Below are 17,031 nucleotides of genomic sequence, written 5' to 3'. Positions count from 1 at the left end.
TCCCACTACTGGGCATATACCCTGAGAAAACCGTAATTCAAAAAGCGTCATTATCACAGGTTCATCACAGCACTATTTACAATAGCCAGGACATGGAAGCAACTCCAGTGTCCATCGACAGATGAATGGATTAAGAAGATGTGACACATAAATGCAATGGAATATTAGCCATAAAAAGAAACAAAATTGAGTTATTTGTAGTGAGATGGATGGACCTAGTGTCTGTCATACAGAGTGAAGTAAATCAGAAAGAGAAAAATAAATACTGTATGCTAACACATATATATGGAATCAAAAAAATATATATGGTTCTGAAGAACCTAGGGTCAGGACAGGAATAAAAACGCGGACGTAAAGAATGAACTTGAGGACAGGGTGAAGGGAAAGGGTAAGCTGGGACGATGTGAGAGAGTGGCATGGACTTATATATACTACCAAATGTAAAATAAGAGAGCTAGTGGGAAGCAGCTGCATAGCACAGGGAGATCAGCTCACTGCTTTGTGGCCACCTAGGGGGGTGGGATAGGGAGGGTGGGCGGTAGACGCAAGAGGGAGAAGATATGGGGATATATGTTTATATATAGCTGATTCACTTTGTTATAAAGCAGAAACAACACACCAATGTAAAGCAATTATACTCCAATAAAGATGTTAAAGATGTTAAAAATATAAAATAAAATAAAATACAATGGAATCAAAAAAAGGCTATAGTAAGATAATACTTTAGCAATACGGAGAAAATTTCTGTTCTTTATTTCGGGACCTGGAAGGCATTTGCAAAAAGCACAATTGCTCAACCTAGAAAGTATCACAGTCAACTCTTGCTCATCAACACAATAGAGGAAAGAAGACAGTAAAAAAATAATTTTCTTAGTCTTTGATCCACTCGTCATGATCTGGTGGCCACAACCAATCAATCAACAGACATCTATTTAGTGCCTGTGGTGTGTTGAAAGCCAAGTGAAACACTATGAACCAGTTTGACATCTTAGTCTGCTTAGATAACAGTTGTAGGAGCCTGTGTGCCATGTAGGCCATAGGGAGGAAGACCCAGGAGGGTGTGGAATAGTGGAAAAAAACAGGCTGGAATTAGATGTCAGCCACATGTAAACCATAAAGAGGAAAATCCTCTCCTGCAAAATTGAGAACTGACTACACAGATGCAGACCAGGCTAAGCCAGTTAAGGCCTGCCGTGAACTTTGGGGAGCTTGGATTATGAACACAGCTCAAGACCTCAGCTCTGCAGCCATGTCTTCTGCTCAAGGGCAGCGCCTTCTGCTACTAAAAAGCTGGGCTGGAGGGGCAGTCATAGATTTTCTCATGCATTTCCCTGTCCCAGGGCTGGACAATGAATGGAAATCTTGAATGCAGTGTTTCCGTGCTTTGTGGCTGACCCAAAAGACACGGTCCACATTGCACTGTTCCCAGTGGAGGTGGACAAGGACTGGCCCAGCCTCTGCAGGAGCCTGTCTGGAGTCACTTCCCTGGCTTCGTAAGTTTTTTCTTTGTTTGTTTGCTTTTGCGGTACGCGGGCCTCTCCCTGCTGTGGCCTCTCCCATTGTGGAGCACAGGCTCCGGACGCGCAGGCTCAGAGGCCATGGCTCACGGGCCCAGCTGCTCTGCGGCAGGTGGGATCCTCCCAGACCGGGGCACGAACCCGTGTCCCCTGCATCTGCAGGCGGACTCTCACCCACTGCGCCACCAGGGAAGCCCAAGGTCTTATTTTTTATTCATCCCTTTTTATTTTATATATATATTTTTTCTTTTTGTGGTACAAGGGCCTCTCACTGTTGTGGCCTCTCCCATTGTGGAGCACAGGCTCCGGACGCGCAGGCTCAGAGGCCATGGCTCACGGGCCCAGCTGCTCTGCGGCAGGTGGGATCCTCCCAGACCGGGGCACGAACCCGTGTCCCCTGCATCTGCAGGCGGACTCTCACCCACTGCGCCACCAGGGAAGCCCAAGGTCTTATTTTTTATTCATCCCTTTTTATTTTATATATATATTTTTTCTTTTTGTGGTACAAGGGCCTCTCACTGTTGTGGCCTCTCCCATTGTGGAGCACAGGCTCTGGACGCGCAGGCTCAGAGGCCATGGCTCACGGGCCCAGCGGCTCCACGGCATGTGGGATCCTCCCGGACCGGGACACGAACCCATGTCCCCTGCATCGGCAGGCAGACTCTCAACCACTGCGCCACCAGGGAAGCCCTCTTCGTAAGTTTTGTTGCTGTTCCCACAAAGCTGCCTGTTAACGTGCCTGCCGTTGGCAAAAGTGCCCCTGGAGCTCTGGCTCCTGCCTGGTGGGGTCCAAACAGCTGGTCTTCAGTCTCTGCCTAAATTGGTGGTTTCAGTTCTGGCAACACATTTTTATCCTGGGGAGATTTTAAAATAGACCAATACCTGGGCCCACCCAAGATCAAATGGATCAGAATCTCTAGGGAGACAGCCTGTACACTAACATGTTTAGAACCTCCCTGAGCAATTCTAAGCAGACAGGGTTGAAAACTGATTGTAAAGGGCACTCTTTTAAGCTAATTAATCTCTTTCAGTCTGTCTTTCAAAAAAGTCCCCCAAGCCCCAATTCGAATTTCTGTTGGAAGCCAACCTACTTGTTGTGAGCCCAGAGTCACAGCCCCCTCTACTGCCGGTGGGTACACTGCTGTGCACTGCAGATCTTGGATATCTTGTTTGCCTGGAGCCCCTCCCCAGGACCAAAACAAAGTCGTGGAGTCCCATACTGGTTAACCAACGTCATCTCCAGTCCCCGTCACAGAAAAGCTACCCACTGAACATACAAGGAAATGGACTCAGAGAGAGAAGGAACTTGAAAGTTGCTTTCTTCTATATTTCACCTCAGTGCCTTGAGCCTGGATGTCCCGAGTGTTTTCTGGAGCACTTGTGCCCAGATCTGCGCAGAGAGCTTGCTCAGCGTGATTCAGGGAGCCCCACCCCCTTTCCACCTCCACACCAAACCTCATTCTGTCCCCCTCACCCAGACACACACATCAGCATCACTGGTCCTGCTGGCTGAGAAGCCACTGCCCAGGGTGCCTCCTGTCGTTGGAAGACGCAGCAGACCCCTGAGGCTCAGGCTTCTCCTTGTCCAGCAAGAATAAACGCTCACCTCATAGGAGCAGCCATCTCCTACGGGAATTAAAATGTAAACCTTATATGACACGTAACCATGGTTGCTCAAAAGCTCGGTAGGTTTTCCAATGAACTCTCCACCACACACACAGAGGCAGCACCCTGTCTGAGGGCCCTGATGGTTCCCACAGAAGACACGGAATAAAACACTACGAAGTCACGAGGATTATATCACTCGTTTCACTGACCATGAAAATCAAGGGGAAATGTTCCAGGATTCAAAGCTACCACTTCTTTCTCTGTAGCCCTGATATGTAACAATCAGAGCCTTCATTTCCTCATCTGTAAAATGGACATCCTAAGGGCGTTTTCCTCACTGAGCTTCTGCCAAGATTTAAAGAAGTAACACAGGTGAGGCATTTTGTGTAGTACCTGGCATGCAGTAAGCACATGATACATGTCACATGTTGTTACTTCACCTTGCACTTTCACCTACGATACTTAATCCACCTTCCTTCTCATCCTCCAATTTTATCCCACCAATAATATAGCTGTTATTTAAAATCGAACTCAAAAGCTTCGCTTCCTCTCAGAATGCCTCCTTGGACCAGTTGTGGAGTTAGTTGTGCCTCTGTACAGCTTCTGCACATGAACCCACATTTCTCTGCCTCAGCTCAGACCTCACACCTCCTGCCTGGATGCTGCCATTGAGTCTCTCTCCAGACTCTTAGCCACCATCTCTTCTACACTCCAAGCTGTGGTGATGCTAATCTATTTGTGACTACCCTGCTGAAGACCCTTTCATGGCTCGTCAATGCCTCCAGGGTAAAGTCCAAGCTGCCAGCCCCCCATGTTTGTCTCCATGGAACTTGGTCCTTGCTGACCTAACCATCTCCCTCCCTCCCCACAAGCTTCTCAGTCTTCATGGACAGCCCTCCCTCCCTTCCCCCCATACCCACCCCTCAGTGGATCTACTCAACATAGCAGCATCTTCATTTTGGAGTCAGCTCCAAAGATCTCCTCCTTCTGGAAGTCTTTCCTCACCCATCACACCCCAGGCTGACTGACCACATCCCACTTCTGTGCCTTTCAATAGACTTTGATCACTGCATCTGCACAATTAGTCGGGTGTGTTTCTTACTTCTCATGCATCTGCCTCCATCTAGACAAGAGAAACAACATCTGAATAATAATAATAGCTTAGATATTTTGAGTGCTTGCCAGTGCCAGGCACCATTCAAGGCATTTCAACAGTTATTATTAACCCACTTAATCCTCACTATCCAATGAAGTGTGTTCTATTATTATCCCATTTTACAGATGAGAAGACCAAGGCACAAAACAGCAAATAATGGTTTCAAGGTCAAGCAATGAGTGGGTAGTTTATTCTCAAATCTAACACAGTGACAGTGCATAGTAGGTGCTCAGTAAATTTTGTGGGACTGAAATATTAGATCTATGGTTGAACTACCCCCAACCCAGTCAGGTCAGAGGCTAAGCTCTCCTGCACTGATTCAGTCTCTTCACCTCAGGTCATTTGCTTGTGTTTGAGGCTGAAGCCACATGGTGTGGGACTCAAGTGGGTGCCTGGCTGGCACGCATCCCCCTCCAGGTTCTCAGTTAGTTGTTCTGTGAATTCATAGCACACAAATATTTTATGACTGCATTTATTCTTCATAACAATAAGAATGAGCAACTGAATAAAAGCCAAATCCCTTGTGAAGCCAGAGGAAGAGTGATTAAATAATAATCATCCTGGATTAATTAATCTATAATATTTGTTCTTTATATGAAAGAAGAAAATCAGTCTTCAACATAAAGGTTATGTACTCCTGAGGTCTGTGTCTTAATAAAGGAAAGTCTTGGGGAAAAATCTTGACAAGCCCCCAAGATACAGCATGTTGTAAATGTAGACAGAAGGTTATTACTGATATAAAATATATTCAATGTAATTATCAGCCACAACAAATAATCAGAGTGGTGATAATGAATAATTAACATTTTTATACTCCTATAGTAATGTTTCTAATAGATAAGTGCACAACATTGAATTAATTTATTGTGCTACAGTGTTTTTAGTAATGAAAATTGCCTAATCAAAACATCTCTTCCATGGCATTGCCAGATAGTGGCAGAAATCACCAATACGGTTTATTTCTTTGTTTTCTGATCTAATTGTAATAGAGATGCTGTGAAATATTTTTAAAAACCCAAGTAGAGAAATGGTGGGAAAAATAAACTCAAGGCAAGCTATTAATCTCAGTTCAGGAGGAAATAAATTTAAAGACATTTTTGGCCCCTGGAATTAAGGGTTAATAAAGATGTAGGAAGCAATTGTGTCCCTCTGAGAAGAAAGGCTGTCCACGGAGGAGAGGGATCTTGTGAGTCAGATTCACAGAGGTCTTTCACGGATGTCTTTTTATTCCAACTGCCGCCTCCTCAGGCCTTCTTTTCTACAAAGCAGGAAAAGGGAAGATGGCCTTTGTCAGCAAGTTCACTGTGGAGTTCAAAGTCACTTCTTCTTCTTTACCCCATGTCATGCTGCCCACACGTTGGACTACAATGACTTCCTCATCAAGTGTGGCAAGGGCCATCTTCTGTTCTCCTTTTCCTCTTCAGAGCCTAGCCCAATGCCTGGATGCTCAGTAAAATCATTGATGAATAAATGAATTGCAAGCCTGTCTACTTTTACCACCACTGGGAGATAGAAATGTTAATGGGTCTAACATGGTCACAATCTCATCCCTCTAGAATCTACTACCTAAAGCAAGCATGGTGGCCAGCAATACTGAAGAGCAGGAATATGTGAACAATGACTGATTCCACTTCTATTAAAGATTCCCATGAAGCATAAGTGAAGAAATAAAGGAGCCCCTTCTTGAGTGTGGAGGGAAGTGCTACCAACAGGGCATGACATTAGTTCAGGCTTATGGGAAAGACCAAATAGTGTCTTAGACCTCTTATTGTTCTTTTTTAAAGGTTCTCTATAGCAGCCTCTTTTCAGAACTCAACATGCATACAAATCACCTGAAGATTTTGTTATAATGCAGATTCTAAGTCAGCAGATTTGAGGTGGGGCCCAAGATGCTGCAGCACTGACAAGCTCCCAGCTGATGCCAATTTTGCTGGCCTGCAGATCACACTTTGAGCAGCAAAGATCTGTAATACCTCTTTCTTTCCTTATGTTTTACTCTCTCTAATTAGCTAATTTTAGGTATATGTTTATATTTGCATGATACATGCATAATTAAGGAGGGGTAACCTGTTATTGATCTCAACTTACCATGCATATGGTTGTCTTTCTAAAGCTATAAAGAGAAAAACATTGCTGACCTGGTATCAGAATAGTCCAGCTGTATTCCCCTAAAGAGAAACAACAGCTTCTTAAGCACTAAACTTATATGCTAAATGCACCTCCATGGTGTGACTGTGTCTCATTTTCAAATGTAATGGGGTTGCATGGTGTATAGTCTGTGACAGCTGCAACATACCTGCCTTTGTAGGTTATATTTACATCACCTTAGTATTAGTATTTCCAAATTCTTTTCATACCAACAATCAGAATTTTTTTCAAAGAGTGAAGGAGATAAAAAGAATGGAAAGAAAAACAAGAACCAAATATATCGTAACTAATAATGATGATTTAGTCAACAATTGTGGAGAGCCTGGTTCTGTGCTAAGCCCTTTACTCTGCAACGGAGCCGCCTGAGACCCAGGGGATTTAGGAATCTGACTAAAGTCATAGATCTTAGATATTGCTCAGCCTAGAGCTGAACCCATGGCTGTATGATGCCAAACTTCATAGTTTAGACATCTGCAGTGACTGTCCCGACCCAGTGCCTCAGTCACGCATGGTCTGAGGCACTAGAAGACCAGAAATCAGATGCACAACCTATAAGGGCTTTTACACTTTGATAAATGAGACAATGCATATTCACGACAAGAGAAATTACCATGGCTCTCTGGATTCACCCCAAATGGAGGGAGGGCCCAACATCAAAGAGCTCAGAGAAATAGGAATCATTGAACCAGAGTTGTCACCAATGGCTTCATGAAGATTGTTAGAACTGAGTTTGGCTCTAGGGACTGAAATGATAGTTGGATTTAAATAATAATGGAGAAAGAGGCGGGCCAGGCAAAGGTGAACAAAAGTAACACTTCAGGGAACAGTGAACAAAGCCGTCTGGCCAGACCAGAGGATTTTGTGGCCCCTAAGAATCTGGCTCTGCATCAGACTCACCTGCAGAATGGAGTCAAAACACAGGCTCCCAACCTCCCTTTCCCCCAGACTGACAGCAGCAATATCTCCCCAACAAAGCTTTGCCCACATGATTCCCAAGCAGTTGCCTGCACGGGTCTGGGATTGGCCTATGGGAACACTCCACCAACCCAGGAGACTCTGATAGCCCAGGAGCCTGTAGGATAGGACACAAATTCTTCCTCTTGGTGCTCCCAACTGCAGTGAGGTGACTGGCATGGAGTGCGGGCTCAGTGCTGGCAGGAAAAATGGACTGAAATGGCCTCAGGGAGGAGAGATGAGGAGGATTTGCTTAGAGAATCATTAGGTAAAGTTTAAAGCACTTGAACTCTTTGCTAATGGAGGAAAAAATTTGGAAACATCCTCCCATGGAATAGATTCCATCTCAAGTGTGTGTAAGTTGTGGATATTTTGGCCAGGAAGAGAAGTGGGCTGCACCACCTGGCAGAACCTGAGACCTCCCTCCTGCCATGCCTGGGACTGAGCCAGGTCCTCTGAGGTGAACTTGGTGAGGCAGGAAGGGCCAAGTTTAATGAAGAACACATGCTTTTCTATGCACCTACCCCCAAGGCAGCCCTAATCCCCCTCTCAGCCTCCATGAGGACTCCTAATGGAATCTCTTTAATTCTTGTTTTCAGATTTCTTGAGGGGTCAAAGAAATTTGAAAAGAAAAACTTCCGTGTTTAACCACTATTGATTTATTTTGGTTCCAGTTGACAGATTTTTATATAAAAACAAAGAACAAAGGAACTCTCCAGGGCTGACCTAAACTGATTACATTAGAACCTGTTCCACCTTGTGGAAATGGGGAGGGCCTGATTTCCATCTGAGCAGCAAACCTGTAAGCAAGAAAGATGCATCCATACCAGTAGAGGAAAAAGAAAACTAAAAGCAAATGCCTGGATGTTTGGAAAGTAAAATTCTGCCAATTATGAAAGGAGTAAGGCAAGCAAATGATTTTGACTGATTTGAGTCAAAATTCCAAATAAGTTGGTTGACCTACATTGATTGAATGTGTTACTCATTGATCCTCTAGATTTTATCAATGTGGACACACAGCTTCAAAAATATGTCAGTTAGAAACTGCATTTGGCAGTAAGTGACTGGAATCTGAAAAGCAGTGGCTTAAACAATTTAAGCGCAAATGACGTACCTGGAGGTAGGCCATCCAGGAATGCTAAAAAGTTTTCATCGGGGCCTCAGACTCCTTCTGTTTTCTTCTCTGTCATCCTTCCCACCTGCTTGTTGCCTCATAGTGATAAGATGGCTGCTTTACCTTCACCATTGCTTCCAATATCCAGGCATAAGAAAGGTAAGAGTCAGAGGGACACGTGATAGCTGGATCTGCTCTCTTTTTAAGAAGATTGCCTCAGAAGTTCCACCCAACAACTTCAGCTTATATCTTATCTACCTGAAGTGTTCCCAGCACCATAACAAATTTATAAACCATTTTCATTAACCCAAAATTTGTCCTTATGCCCATTCTAATCAATCCCCACTTCTAGCCCTGCCCAGGGCTGATCTGATCTCTGCATTTTTTGAAGGGGTCAAAATCATCACTCAACTTTGCAGAAGGCCAGGTAAGACTTCACAAGTGGAGGACAGTGACTCTAGAAACCAGAGTGGAATGTGCACATGGTCCTGGGGATTATGGAATCTTTTCTATTGGCAGGACATAGGTGGCTGAGCTTATGAGATTTAATTTGATAAGACACAAGAAAGGATAAAAGAGCCAAAGGGATAAGGAGGTGAAAGACAGAAGAAGGAAATAAAAAAAGAAGGAAGTGTTAATCTGTTTGATGAGAGGGAAGGATTCTGACAAAGCTTCACTGAGGAAATTCAATATATAAAATTATAAAACTATGATGGCAATTTCCAGATGGACTGGGAGAGAAAAGCCTTTCCTAGCCAAGGGGACCACAAAGGTGGACATATGGAAGCTTGAAAAATATGAGCTGCAATTAGTTATGGCAGGAGTGACTATAAGAAAGACAGGCAGGGGCCAAATGTGTAAGGATGACGCACACCATGGTAAGTACTGTACATAGGAGAGAGTCATTAGAGGATTTTAAGGATGGGGAATCATATGATGAGATTTACATTTTAGAAAGCAAACCCTGGCTGCAATTTTTAGTAAAAGTTGAAGGAGAGGAAGAGTAGGACAGTTAGGAGCTGGTACAATGATCCAGGTAAGACGTTACATGGGTTGATATAAGCAAGTGGGAAAGGGGAGGAAATCTTTAGTAAAGATAGTAAGGAGGTAGAATAGGCAGGGTATATAAATTAAGCAAGGTCACATAGCAAAGAAGAAGCAGAGTATAAATTAAAACCTGGCCATGTAACCATGAGCAAATGACATAATCTTGGACCTCAATCTTCTCATTTGTAAAATAAAGGTAATAATAGTATCTGTTGTTGGGAGATAGTTCTCTTTGGTCTTTTCAGTTTCTGCACATCTTGTGAGGAAGGTGCAAGGTGTATCTAATTCTGAATCATATGAGGAGATAAAACATTATCTTAAACTACAACTGACCCCACACCATTAGTATGGTGGCTTGTCCTCTCATATGAATTTCATTCCAATTTTACCTAAAGAAACTCATAGATAGACCTCTAGGCTAGTCACACCTCCATCACTTACTTTACCTTTCATATCACCAACCTCCTTGGCTTCTCAGAAGCTAAGAGCCAGGAGCAGAAATTGCTTGCGAGCTATAAAAGGGAAACGAGCCACTCCTCCATTTCTACAGTTATAGGAGGTGACTAGGCAACAGGCTTCTGTATCAGCCAGGGTGCTTTCAGTTGCACATAACTGAAAACTCTTAATCAAGTGGCTTAATAAAGAACAGTCATCATCCCATAAGATTAGTTGATTCAATAGTACAGTGATAGCTTCATGACTTAAGTTCTTTGCATATGTCTATTCTATCATCTTTACCATGTCCGCTCCATTCTTTATCTTCTCATTATCATGAGAAGTCCCCAGTAGTTATCTCCCCATGACCCATTGATCTGAAGTATGTGTCCTGTTCATGCTCAGACCCATCAGCAAAGGAATATGATGTTATAATATAATAACTGGCTTACACCAATCAGTACTCACATGAGAGGATGGAGTCTACCTCTCCTAAACCACATGGCCACACAGTTAAACATGGAAATCTGAATAAAATGTGGTACTATTTGGAAGGAATGGATGTTGGTTAAGTAGCCAATAATATTTGCTGTAGCTTACTGGAAAAAAATGTGCTGGTCCATTAAATTTCTTCAGCCCATAGAGAACGTCCTTATCTCTCTGTGATTGGCAATGCTAGCCCTTTTCCAGATAAAGCGGCATATTAATAAGGAAAAGAAAGAAATGTAACTTCTGTGCTATTCAGAGGTCTGTCTGGGCAAAGACTACTGAATGCAGAATCTTCTCCCTTCAACAAGTGGATCCTTCCAGACACATCTTAATCACTTTGTCTCCTAGAGTAAGAATGATTTAGTCTCAAGCAAGAAACACTGCTACCTATACAACCTAGGAAAGCTGAGGCTCAGATACACATTATGTAACTTGCAGAAGGGAAAAAAGTGGTGAACCTGAGATTAAACCCTAAATGTTGGATTGTGCATTTCAACCTCACTCACTATTTGGGGAAAGAAAAAAAACAGGTGGGAGCAGATCTCAAAAGGACTTAACATTTTGTTTCCCAGCATTGGCTTAATGAGATAGTATATGTAAAGCACATGGTATGTAGTAGGCATACAGGAAAAGAAAGCAAAGCCCAAAGGTTCACTGAAAGGTACAAAGATGCACAGTAAGAGAAGCTAGGATGAGAGTTCTCCTGGACTGAGGGTCACAAGAGAAGATGATAAATATTTTTTGCTAAGCAACACTGTATTTTAAACAATTTTTCCTTTTGTTAAAATTATCTGTTTGCATATCTAAAAGGGAAGCTTAAAAAAAAACTTCTGAATCACACTGGCTTTTTTTTTTTAAAGAAAAGCATTTAGAACTCTGTCAGCAATTAAATATTCCCTACTACCCAAGCTCATCTCCTATTTACTTTATTGAATAAATGAAGATCCAGGTTAACAAAGCTTTCACTTTCCTATTAAGCCACCTCATCAGCAACTGCCTAAGGTGATTTGAAAAGATTGGTTTGGTGTCTTTCTTCTTTAGATTTCTCCATTATTCAATGCAGATGTCTATCTGGAAGCACTCCCAAAGCTGAGAAAATGTATAAAGCAGATAGCAAATAAAATGTTAAAACCACAAAGGATTTATCATTTGTTCCAAATATAAAAAATAATTTCCAGATAAAAGGTTTTACACTTTACAAAATCAGGAGTAGCTACATAGCCCACAACAAATTAAAAAACATTGTTCTATTCCTGTTCAAGATACACAGTACTTTGACCTAAAAGTTCAATTCTGGTATATTCCATCTATTGCCTTTATTCGATTTTCATCTTTAAGTATAATCTCAAGTTATATAGATAAGTTTTTAGAGATTTCTCTTTTGTCTGAGCCAGTAATATTTATTACATGAAAAGGATACATGAAATAGAAAAGGAAACATACTTCCCTTTACATTTGGGAAGCTGTATTCCTGTTTATCCAATAGGAAGTTTCCATTGATCACTGATATAAATATTATACATTGTGTGCCTGATGGAAGGCCAGGAGCAGGCTTCAAATAACTGGAATATAAGATATTGACCTTGATTCCCACAGTGGGAGCAGATGTATTCCCAATTAGTTAGGTCTCTCTCAAAGCCAAAGTGAATGACACTTGAATTTCCTAAACAGCTTAAGTTGAATATCAAAGATGAGCTTCCTCAGGAAGTAGAGTGAACACTAAGAAATCATTCAGGACAAAGAGAAGAATCAATAACGTTTAGGTTAGGAATAGAGTAAGTAGTGTGAGTAGGAGAAAGGAAGAGCCCTTCTCCAAGCCACTCCCTGGAGTAAGAGGCAGCTGGAGGAAAAAGGTTTCTTTGCCATCATTTGTCTACCATTTTTCATTCTCATTTTTGGTGAAACTAAATCTTGAATTGACTTTCCTCCAAGTAGTTGGGCCAAGCCAGGTTTTCTGAGTTCCAGACAGTTCCAGACAGTTAAGAGTTCTCAACTCTTAACTCATCTTTTTCTTACCAAAAGTTTCTTAAAAACTCCCTCTGCTCAGGAAGTCCACATCGAGTAGGTGGGTCTTGATAGAGATATATCATGGAGCAGATAATTTCCAAGTTAGAAGAAACTTCTGTGGTCACCCAACCTCTTTATTTGAAAATAGGAGATGGAGGGCTATAAAAGATACATAGCTTATCCAACATCACCTCGTTTCCAGTTTTCTCCCTATAGAATTGATATAGAAAGAAAAGAAAGAAGAGAGGGAGAGAGATGGCATCTTTTATCCCAGTTGGCACCTCTGCTTCCTTCCCCACTGTTGCCTCATCTCCTCAGCCCCAATCTCATGCCAAAAATAAAAACAGTTGCAAAAACCTGGAAGCCTTTCTCTACCTCCACTTCTCTGCCCACTCTTCCAATCCAGATGCCAAGTGCCAAATTCCTCCTTACTCTCTACAACCAGCACCTTTTCTCAACCCTACTCTATCTTCCACATTCCTTACTTCTCACCTGTTCATTTGTCAATGGACACTTAGGTTGCTTCCATGTCCTGGCTATTGTCAACAGTGCTGTGGTGAATATTGTGGTATATCACTCTTTTTGAATTATGGTTTTCTCAGGGTATATGCCCAGTAGTGGGATTTCAGGGTCATATGGTAGTTCTGTTAGTGGCTGTATCAATTTACATTCCCAACAACAGTGCAAGAGGGTTCCCTTTTCTCCACACCCTCTCTAGCATTTATTGTTTGTAGATTTTTTGATGATGGCCTAGTATGAGGTGATACCTCATTGTGGTTTTGATTTGCATTTCTCTAATGATTAGTGATGTTGAGCATCCTTTCATGTGTTTGTTGGCAATCTGTATATCTTCTTTGGAGAAATGTCTGTTTAGGTCTTCTGCCCATTTTTGGATTGGGTTGTTTGTTTTTTAGATATGGAGCTGCATGAGCTGCTTGTATATATTGGAGATTAATCCTTTGTCAGTTGCTTAGTTTGCAAATATTTTCTCTCATTCTGAGGGTTGTCTTTTTGTCTTGTTTATAGTTTATTTTGCTGTGAAAAGATTTTTTTCATTAGGTCCCATTTGTTTATTTTTGTTTTTATTTCCCTTTCTCTAGGAGGTGGGTCAAAACGGATCTTGCTGTGATTTATGTCATAGAGTGTTCTGCCTAAGTTTTCTTCCAAGAGTTTTATAGTATCTGACCTTACATTTAGGTCTTGAATTCATTTTGAGGTTTTTTTTGTGTGTGGTGTTCAGGAGTGTTCTAATTTCATTCTTTTACATGTAGCTGTCCAGTTTTCCCAGCACCACTTTTTGAAAAGGCTGTCTTTTCTCCATTGTATACTCTTGCCTCCTTTATCAAAGATAAGGTGACCATCGATGGGTGGGATTATTTCTGGACTTTCTATCTATCCTGTTTCATTGATCTATATTTCTGTTTTTGTGCCAGTACCATATTGTCTTGATTACTGTAGCTTTGTAGTATAGTCTGAAGTCAGAGAGCCTGATTCCTCCAGCTCCGTTTTTCTTTCTCAAGAGTGCTTTGGCTCTTCGGGGTCTTTTGTGTTTCCATACAAATTGTGAAAGTTTTGTTCTAGTTCTGTGAAAAATGCCATTGGTAGGTTGATGGGGATTGCATTGAATCTGTAGATTGCTTTGGGTAGTATAGTCATTTTCACAATGTTGATTCTTCCAATCCAAGAACAAGGTATATCTCTCCATCTGTTTGTATCATCTTTAATTTCTTTCATAAGTGTCTTATAGTTTTCTGCATACAGGTTTTTTGTCTCCTTAGGTAGGTTTATTCTTAAGTATTTTATCCTTTTTGTTGCAGTGGTAAATGGGAGTGTTTCCTTAATTTATCTTTCAGAGTTTTCATCATTAGTGTATAGAAATGCAAGAGATTTCTGTTTACTAACTTTGTATCCTGTCACTTTACCAAATTCATTAATTAGACCTAGTAGCTTTCTGGTAGCATCTTTAGGATTCTCTATTTATAGTATCATGTCATCTGCAAACAGTGGCAGTTTTACTTCTTCTTTTCCAATTTGGATTTCTTTTAATTCTTCTTCTTCTCTGATTGCCATGGCTAGGAATTCAAAAACTATGTTGAGTGATAGTGGTGGAAGTGGGCAACTTTGTCTTGTTCCTGATTTTAGAGGAAATGGTTCCAGTTTTCCACCATTGAGAACAATGTTGGCTGTGGGACACCTGAGTTTTTATAACAACCTCCTCATCATATACAAAATTGTACACCTTCAATAAATTTTCCACATTTCCAGGGGGCATATCTGACATACCACTTTCCAGATGAAAATTCATTATGGCTTAATATCTTTAGAATAAAATTCAAACTTGCTGTATGTTTGTACAGGATCCTTCTTGATCTGATTCCTGCCTTCTCCAGACTCACCTCTATCACGTTTTCGTCCATTCAATATATATTTATGGAGGGTGTAATACATGCCAGGCAATGATCTAAGCAGTGAGTGACATGCTTACTTATTCACTGCCCTCAACTCTTCTGTTTCAGCTGTCCAGAATAGCTTCAAATTACCCAACTCTGATTATCTGCTGCTACTTTTACTCTATTTCTCCTTCCTCACTCCTTATACATCCTTTGTTTTTTTTTATACTTCTAACCTCAGTTTAGATATATTCGCCTCCAAGAATCATTCTCTGCCCAGCCATAGGAGTGACTGGCATTTTTCCATAGTTCCCAGAGCTTGTCAAACAGTGTAGAAATTGTCAGCTTGTCTTTATCCCTCACTGTGCTATAAACCTGTAGAGAACAGGGGTTATATCTTTACCACTGTACCCCCTTACCTATCTCATGACCTGGTGTATAACAGCATAATAGGCATTCAATAAGTATTTGTTGAAAGAATTAATATATGAATGAAGTCTTATTGTCCCAAATAGATGGCTGTTAGTCTTTCTCAGTCTTTGTTCAAGGAATTCAACTTTTTGATTATACATTTCCCTTTACAATGTTATCTCTGAAGTGGTATGATAAACAATTTCTAGAACCAGCAAAAGAAAAAGGCTACAGATTTTAGGACAAACCAAAGAAGTCTGACATGGCCAGGATCATTCTTCTACCACTATTTTTTATGCAACCTTGGGCAAGTCACATCCCTTCTTGGTTCTCCATCTGTAAATGGTGGTAAAAAAGATTGAGATTTACTCTAAAGTCATGCACAGCCTTTGATGACATAGCTAACAAGTACGTTACTACTGACTGGTAGGAAGTTAACCAGCGAAAACCTTCCCAGTAGTGCAGGTCTGAAAAAAACATGAACCCCAGTGTGTGTGTGTGTGTGTGTGTGTGTGTGTGTGTGTGCGCACGCATGTGCACATAAGCCTAGGACCTGAAGTGGTATAAAGAAATGTCGTGAATCTTCATCTCTCACATGCTTTACAGAAAAAAAGGAAAATCTATGTTTTGACCTTGTGATCTTATGGAAGTTACCTAGCTTTTCTAAAGTTTAGTTTCATCATCTGTACAATAAAACAATATTCATTTAGCAAACTTGAGGAACATCAAGAATTGGGACAGAACAATTGTACCGTACATGTAAATTGTTGGGTATTTAAAAAATTAAATTCGTTATAAACCTTGCAAGAGGAGAATTATTGTAAAGAAAAACACCAAGAAAAAAAGAAAGAAAAAAAGCCAGACTAAGGTCATTAAAAATCTATTAGAGTTAATAAACAAGTTCAACAGTGTTGAGGATACAAGATCAATATGCAAAAATCAACTATAATTCTATACAGCAGCAATTAACGAACAGTCAATGATATGTAAAAAGACAGGTCAATTTATAATAAGATCAAAAAATACAATACTTGGGTATAAATTTAACAAAAAGTGTGAAACACTTATACTATGAAAACTACAAAATACCGATGAAAGAGAGTAAAGAAGACCTGAATAAATAGAAAAACACTCCATGTTCATGGATCAAAACACTCAGTATGGTTAAGACAACAAAACTCCTTAATCTCTATAGATTCAAGGCAGTCTCTACAAAAATTCCAGCTGTCTCCTTTACATAAATTGACAAGCTAAAAATTCATATGGAAATTCTAGGGACCCAGAAGAGCCAAAATTAAATTAATTTAAATCACAGTGAGATACTACTTCACACTTACTAAGATGACTGTATTCAAAGACAGATACACATGTGTTGAGGATGCGGAAAAATCGAAATCCTCTTACACTGATGAATGTTAAGTAGTGCAGCTGCTTTGGAAAACAGGCCAGCAGTTCCTCAAATGAACAAACGTATTTACCATGTGATCCAACAGTGATACTCCTAGGTATATACTCAAGAGAAATGAAAGTATGTGTCCTCATAAAAACTTCTACATGGGTGTTCACAGCAATGAACTAGGCTCGGGGTGAAAATGATCCTGCAAATGGCAAAGGAGGTGACAGGATGAAGTTCTGTCCTTGTTGACAGCCTCCAGATCTATCAATCCTGAAACTCTATTTCTGGACCTCCTATTATGTGCAGATTAAATCTATCTGTGGTTGAGGCAATTTGGATTGAGAATTTTGATCCTTGAG

Source organism: Neophocaena asiaeorientalis, unplaced genomic scaffold (assembly GCF_003031525.2).
Source record: "Neophocaena asiaeorientalis asiaeorientalis breed wild unplaced genomic scaffold, Neophocaena_asiaeorientalis_V1.1 scaffold32, whole genome shotgun sequence".
NCBI lineage: Eukaryota > Metazoa > Chordata > Mammalia > Artiodactyla > Phocoenidae > Neophocaena > Neophocaena asiaeorientalis.
Note: the sequence above shows the minus strand (reverse complement) of the source record.